The sequence below is a fragment of the Panthera pardus genome, unplaced genomic scaffold (assembly GCF_024362965.1).
Source record: "Panthera pardus isolate Hobbes unplaced genomic scaffold, ASM2436296v1 HiC_scaffold_13, whole genome shotgun sequence".
Lineage (NCBI taxonomy): Eukaryota > Metazoa > Chordata > Mammalia > Carnivora > Felidae > Panthera > Panthera pardus.
The window spans coordinates 160,352,665-160,360,794 of NW_026526688.1; the positions used below are offsets into that span (position 1 = coordinate 160,352,665).

Genomic DNA, 8,130 nt, shown 5'->3' on the forward strand with positions numbered 1-8,130 from the left:
CACCTGCAGAGAGGAATTTCTCAGTCAGAACCAACATTTAAAGTAGTGGTGTGTTAATGCTTAAAAAGAAGTCCTGCATACATTTTTTATAGCTTCTAGCTTTTTCAGTTGGATCTAACGGATGATGCTCTGAGAGGATGAGCCAGCTTGCCATTTTCCAGGCTCCAGTTTCCATTATTTATGTTCTTTCCAATAGAGCCTATGGCACATTCTTAAATTGAAGACAGCTTTGCTGAAAGTACAGCCTAGTGCCTGAATGGAGGCATATGGCAAATGCCATTGAGTCTCTACATTTTCTTTTTAATCCTGCTATTCTTATTTAGGAATATTCAGTGACTTAACTTAAAATTAAGTGCATTTTCAAGGATTCTGAGTTCCTGGGGCTGTTCTTTGAATAGTGAACGCTTATGTGATTAGTGTTTGATTAAATGTTCAAAGAGGACAGTTTTCATCACAATGTCAAGTGGAGATGTGTCATAAAAAATTAGATCAGAACTCAAAGGCAAATGGAAGATTCCATGAATTTTTATGATCTGAGCACAGAGTAATTTGAGTTGAAAAAGAGAAACTAAGTATTTTGGCAGTCTTCAGCAAAGAAATTGTGACCTAAATTCAGATGTAGTCCTGGAGGCGATAGTTTTCTATGGCACCAGAAGTGTGGAATAAGAAACATATCCTGGAGCTCCTGTGGGGCTTGAGTGCAGATCCTGTTAGCACTGTTGCCCAAATCATGGGAAATCTTGGCTCCTATTTTATCCCCTTCCTGAAACGCTTCTCCTTATCTCAGGCATCCCCAAAGTGGTGTCTGCTTGTGTTCAGAAATTTATCCACTCAGATTCTTCTCTTGTCTCCTCACCAAGCTCCTGCTGCTGCCCTGGGGATGTCGCTGGGCACAGTGCCAGTTCTATACCGCAGTCTCTCAGTCTGTTGCAGGATGGGGAGGACTTCCTCTCTGCCTCTTCAGGTTCATGGTTAGGCCTTCTCTTCATCACAATCTGAAACCAGAGACTTGATATGAAGGGTCAGACTCCATCTCATTTCATTCATCTCCTTGTCTTCCTCTTCTAGGCACCTCTGCTAATCTGGAAAAAAACCCTGCTTTTTCTTCACTCAAAAAATGATCCTTTTTGATTACAGATTCCTGGTGATCGATTTCCACAAAGATCTCTAAGTTACCGATTCTGCAAACTAGATTGCAGACAATCTAGTTTGGATACAGACACGCTTCTGCAAATGCAGTTTTACCTGAAAGACAGGAAATGTACGGAGCTACAGAAGAACCCTGGTCAGTGCAATAGTGAGTTTTCAGACGAGCTTAAATGACAAACAGGATTCATCCAAGGGACAAGAGTCCCTTTTGATTGACCTTTGAGATTTTCTAATGGCCGTGATGGATAGACCCTGATTTATTTATTTATTCCCTGTTCCTCTGTTCCACAACTGAACATGTAAAAACGATAAAGATGGAAGAAACTTAAAAGTGAAACATTCCCCTCTCAAGAAGGAATCCCTAAAAAAATTACCTATCATATGTAACTCTCTTTTTCCTGTGTGTATTTTCTTTCTGTCTCTCTCTGTACGCACACATATAATCATTCTGTATCTTTTGTACTGTATCTTTCTATTTCTCACTTTATTGGCATATATAGATATACCTCACTTTTTAACAGGTATATGGTATGATATATTACGTAGTTGTATTATAATCTCATCAACTAGCCACTCATTTGTGGACATTGGAATTACGAAATATTATATTTAGAAACAAAACAATATGCCACAAGATTATCTGTCATAAACAACAACAATGCCTGCCAATGTCATGATGCATTTCTCAGCAGAAGCAAATCTGAATACTTTCTGTTCTGATAATGCTAATCAATGTTTACAGCAGAAAAGAACCCTGAATAAGTATCTTGTTTATGCTTATTCCTTCTAAGAAAATCATTTGTGTACTTTAATTCTGGATTCAGTAAGTCATTAGTGTTCAAGTATAGTCAAGAGCATAAGTTCCTTTCAAAAGCATGCTTGGGATTTTGCAATTTTACAATTCATAGCAAGAAAGACCAATTCAGTACTTTCTAGTCACTAATATTTTAAATCGCTGTCCATTTAAGCAGATAAATGATTATTCTTTGTTATACAATAGAGGCAGAACTGTGATGAATTAATTTTCTAATTTTTTTATCACTCTGTTGGGCCTGTACTGCTAGCCCCTGGCTATCTGTGGACAGATGAGAAAGGCCTCAGAATCTGGCTTCCAATGCAGGCCATCACCGCTGTAGTCAGCAGGAGAGGAACGTGGTGGCCCTGTAGACCCATACTGTTTGGCATGATGTGGACACCAGGCCTCCCCAGGGCTTGTCAGAACTAATCCCATCGTGCCTCTCACATACCCACCAGAAGGCCACCTCCTTCAGGCTTCCACATCATCTGTACCCTCTGCTACTGTTCTCTACCTCCACTCATCTGACCCAATTTCCTCCTCTTCCCCAACCTCCCAAACTCTTCCCTGTGCCATTTGGACTTTATGGGCAATCACAGCAAACCCCTCACATCTGTAGCTGCTGCTTTGAATGTGCTCACCACTTGTTTGACCTAACTGAAACCCCGGTGCTGGCTATGGACATCACCTCCCCTGCAGTCTTCTCCAGTGGAAGCAGCTTAGTATCGATGTTCTGTCATCATCATTGTTATTATTCATGGTGCAAGTACCACAGGCCTTGGAGATTGTGGTGTCTTTCCAACATCAAGTTCATATCTCTTGCTTCTTCCTTCAAACACCCAGCTCCTTTGGATTTTGTGCCTTCAGACTTTACCACCCCTCTCTGTTGCTCTATCTACTGCCCCAAGACCTTCCCATTCACGGCTGGCCAGCCTGCCTCACTGTCTTCCTGTCACACGTCCCTGGCATCTCCCGGCACCTTGGCTTCTTTGATCCAGGATTGCTCTTTCTACCTCAGCCACCACTTTGGCAGTCTTAACTTTGACCTTTCTGTTGCCCATAACTGGACTATGTCCATATCTTTACTTCAAGCATCCATTTCTCTCTCTTTTTAAAACTTTTTAGAAACATTTATTTATTTTTGAGAGAGAGAAGCAGAAAGAGGTAGACAGAGGATCTGAAGCAGGCTCCATGCTGTGAGCACAGAGCCAGATGTGGGGCTTAAACTCATGAACTGTGAGATCATGACCTGAGCTGAAATCAAGAGCTGGCTGCTTAACCGACTGAGCCACTCAGGTGCCCCAAGCATCCATCTCTTGACCAGCATCTCCCATGCTTCCAATCCTCCCCACCCATTGGGACACCCCCATCATTGTCACCTTCCCAGCAGACAGCTTCTCTCCATGTGTAACCATTCTTTCCATTTCACTCCTGTTTCCATGGATGCAGCATTCCTCAGCCTATTGAACACCAGCCTCACCTCTTGTACTGTGGTGCCATCCCCTCTCACTTCTTGGGGACAGGGCTCATGCAGTAGTTTGCTTTAGTGGCTAAGTACACAGGCTATGAGTCAGATTTCCTGGTGTGAATCTTGGTTATGCCACCTACTAGGTGTATGACCTTAAAAGAATTATGTACCATCTCTGTGCCTCTGTTGCCCCATCTGTAAAATGTGGTGTTAATGTTGTCTACTTCACAGAGTCATGCAGACTAAAAGGGGGGATTCAGTGAACCACTTAGGACAGGGCGAGGCTCACAGTGAGGGCTGTGTCTGCATTAGCGTTGGCCCCTCCCTTCCCTGGATCCTTCCCTTGCGCATGCAGACATGCTCTAGTAATCTCATGTCTTGAAAACCAGATAAACAAAACCTTTCCTTCTCTTCACATTTCCCCAGCCCCATAACTCCCTCTTTGTTTCTCTTCTCTAAACCACAAAGCTCCTTGATTCCATCCACTTCTCTTTTCCTTCAGTTGTCTTATTTAGTCCAAGCCTCTCTTGCCTGGATGGCTACAATGATTTTATGATCCATTCATTGTAAATCGGATAATGCCATTGAACTCTTTAAAAACCTCTCCCAGGGGAGCCTGGGTGGCTCAGTTGGTTAAGCGTCCGACTTTGGCTCAGGTCATGATCTCACGGTTTGTGAGTTCGAGCCCCACATCAGGCTGTGTGCTGACAGCTCAGAGCCTGGAGCCTGCTTCAGATCCTGTGTCTCCTTCTCTCTTTACCCCCCTCCTGCTCGCACTCGGTCTCTCTCTGTCTCTCAAAAATAAATAAACATTAAAAATTAATAAATAAATAAATAAATAAATAAATAAATAAATAAATAAATAAAAATAAAAACCTCTCCCGGGAATAAAACTAATGCTTACCCTGGTGTACAAAGCCTTACAAGATTGGTATTGGTTAGATATTTCACAGTGATGCTAAGGAACAAATGACTCTAAAAAAATCTGGCTTAAAACAACCCTTTTCCTCAGGGATCTGCTAGTCAGCCAGGGCAGCTCTCCGATCCAGCGTATTTGCTCACATGAGTGCAGCTTGGCTGGGGGCTGGCTGGTGTAAGCTGCATGGACAGGGCAGTTCTGCTTCACGCTGCATATTTACATGGGGCCAGTCTGCTCCAGGGACCTCTCATTCTCCTGTTGGCACAGTCACCAACAGGCTATGGCGGCACAAGAGGGCAACTCCAAGCACTTGAGCATGCTGATATCCCATGAACCAAAGACAATTTCAGGGCAAAGTCCAGGAGTAAGGAAATCTACTTCCTCTTTGAAAGGAATTACAGAGACATGTCAAAGGAAAGAACATGGGTGTGTGTGTGTGTGTGTGTGTGTGTGAGAGAGAGAGAGAGAGAGAGAGAGAGAGAGAGAGAGAGAGACAGAGAGAGAGAGAGAGAGAAAGGAGAGAGAGGGGAGACATTGGGGCTAATAACTCAACTTACCATATCAAATCTGACATCTCACACCAGTGACCTCCTCATCCATGGTGCTCCAGCTGTATGGGGTCTTTTCTGTTCCTTGAACACAACAGATTTCTCCCCATTCTGGAGCTGTGTGTACTACATTACACTGTGCTATAAATTTACTGGCTGTTTTAGCATTAAAGTTTGCTTTCCTTGTACTCATTTTTTTATCCCTTAATTTTATTTTTGATGATGTATATACCCTTAGAGCATTCATTGATGTGAAGATAGATCTGAAAGCCTTTCAGATTCACTATGAAGTCAATAAAATACTTTTATTTTCCTATGATACTGTGAAACTTGCCAAAAGATGAAAAACAAATTAATTTCTTCTCAATTTGCTCAACAGGAGTAATGGGTAGTAGGCAGAACTGAGGAAGAAGCAGATTCAGTGGAACTTTAGAATTGGGAAGTTGAGGTGATCCAGATTTTGTGAGCCTCTGAATTTAATAGGTGCGGTTTTCTCAGCATTTGTAAGCTAATTTTGTTTTACTTTATTCATATTACCACATATTTAGTGGTCCATTGGATGCTAGTTTGCCTAGTGCATACCAGGACAGCTTCTTGAATGTTCCATGACTCTGGGGAGCAGAGTCCACAAGAATGGAAGGAGTGGGGTTGGGGGCTGGCCCATGAGGTGCTTCTGTAGGAGTTTCCTGGACAGAAAGGACTGTTGGAGGCAGAATTCAAGGTGTTTTACTTTATTCTTCTGAGAGAAGAAGGAAAGAGAGGGGTTTGGGCCCTTAGGGAAAGCAGCCACTTTCCTGGTGAAGAAAAAGAGAGGATTTACAGCAGTGCTTGGTGGATCCAGGCTCAATGGCAGGGTGTGTGTGTGTGTGGTGTGTGTGTGTGTGTTACCTGTACAGCTGAGAAGCACATTATCATCACAATCATGATGAACATAATAGTTGCTAGCATAATTGAAGGCTTTCTATAGGTCAGATAATATGATAGATGCTTTATACCTGAACCCATTTGACCCATACAATAATAATTCTTGGCAATAATAATATTATCATTTCTATTTTATTTTACTTTTTAAATGTTTGTTGATAGAGAAAGAGAGCATGAGTGGGGGAGGGACAGACAGAGATGGGGACAAAGGATCTGAAGTGGGCTCTGCACTGTCAGCACAGAGCTTGATATGGGGCTCAAACCCACAAATCATGAGATCATAACCTGAGCTGAAGTTGAACGCTCAACCAACTGAGCCATCCAGGGGCCCCTATCGCTTCTATTTAAAAAAAATGTTTAATGTTTATTTTTGAGAGAGAAGGAGGGAGGGGCAGAGAGAGAGGGAGACACAGAATCGGAAAGAGGCTCCAGATTCTGAGCTGTCAGCACAGAGCCCAACGCGGGACTCAAACTCATGGGCGACGAGATCATGACCTGAGCCGAAGTTGGATGCCCAACCAACTGAGCCACCCAGGCACCCTGATTTCTACTTTAAAGATAAGTGAATGGAGGAGCAGAGTTTTTTAAAGGACATTCGACTGTGGCAAATGATACAGTCAGATTTATGCTCAGGTCTGTCTGATGGTGGCACCTGTGTGCTTAACTACAACGGTACCACACTGCCCAGAGCAGAGGGGTGAAGAGTCCAGGACTGGGACTCACTACCGCATCATGGACAGGGAATGCAGTGTAGCACGTGCAGCTCCAGGGTGGTCGAAGCAGCCCAGTAGGAACAAAGGGACTCCATCTACAAGCTGCTAATGTCTGCCTTTCAGCCACTCGAGGAGGGAAAAGTCTTGTGACCATAGTCACCAGAAGCGAGGGGAATCTACCTATGATTGTGGCAGAAGAAGTGAGCATGTTGACATCTGGGTCAGGAACAACCTCTGGGTCACCCAAAGCCCCTCTTGGAGACCAAAGAGCTTACAACTCTTGAAAGCCCTTGACTGAGTTTTATCAACTAGGAAGCTCTTGTCTACTACTCCTATTACCTATCACAGCATATTATTTATTAGCATTTATCCTGAAGATTTCACCTGGAACAGGCACCCTGCATTCTCACCGTATAATACATCCATCAGTCTCCAGGGACATAGCTGCACTCTGTTGGTGGCTCCGTGTCTTCAGATTGGATGACCAGGCTTCACTACCCTGGTGCCTCCTTATGTCCCCTGGCAGCTCTGTCCTGTCGGTCATTGCCCCTCTAGCCTGACCCACCCACTCCATTTCAAGGAATAGCAGAGAGTACAAGGAATTGGGAGCACTCCAAAGGCAGGTAGTAGGATGCATGAAGGTGGTGGGCATCAGAGCAATTTGGAAAGAGCCTTGATCTGGCCTTGTCCCACCCTTTGTGCTCATCCAATTGGCTGATGTTGAAGATGAGAAATTGCAGAAGCAGCGAACATTGGTGGGTTGGTTCTGCTGAAATGTTTTGCAGCACACCCCCCACCTTTCCTGCACTTTGTATCACAAGGGGGTGTCATCAGGACCAAATGAAATGATGCACATGGTATTTTTAGAGCTTGTGGATGACTGTATTATTTATAAACATTCAAGGTGGAAGAATTGTTCATCTCTACCCTGTTGATACAGGCTTGGTCATGTGATTTGCTTTGGTCAATTACCTGTAAGCAGAAGTGATGTATGTCCTTTCTGGGCAGAGGCCTTAAGAATCAGTACGTAGTTCTCCATGCTCTTCTCCCCTCCTCTGACTCTGTTGGGATGGAGCCTCTGTCCGCTTAGGTTGCCAGTGATTCCAAGAGCGGGCAAAGATCATTGCTAACCCAGGATGGATATGCACGTGAGCGAGAAATAAACATTGTTGTAAACCGCTGGGAGTGCCCACTTCGGCCACACATATACTGAAATTGGAATGATACAGAGAAGATTAGTGCGGCTCCTGCGCAAAGATGACACACAAATTCGCGAAACGTTCCATATTAAAAAAATCACACAATAAAAAACTGAGAGTTTTCAGGTTACTTGATACTGCAGAATATCCTGGGCTTGCCTGACAGGTACACAGCTAAACCCTGGAAGTCTCAGGGTGTTTCTGGAAATTAGCACTCAGTTGTGAAATGCAAATGCTACTATTAATAACCAAGATTGAAACACTGAGAAAAAAAAGCTGAGGAAAAAATCCTTGATTTCAGTTTGAACAGAAGAGAAAGACTCCTTTTTACTCATTGTTATATATTTTTTATTTTATTCATATCTTGTGCTTTGGTCTTTAGCTGGAATTCAGTTTTTAACTGGCATATACACA

The 8,130-nt window shown here is 43.4% G+C and overlaps 1 non-coding gene across 1 annotated transcript; it reads left to right on the forward strand.

Annotated features, from left to right (window-relative positions):
- Positions 1 to 7,700: 7,700 nt before the first annotated feature.
- On the forward strand, positions 7,701 to 7,809 carry LOC128776761 (U6 spliceosomal RNA). Its single transcript, XR_008421938.1, has one exon. It is a non-coding gene; the product is annotated as a U6 spliceosomal RNA (small nuclear RNA).
- Positions 7,810 to 8,130: the final 321 nt, after the last annotated feature.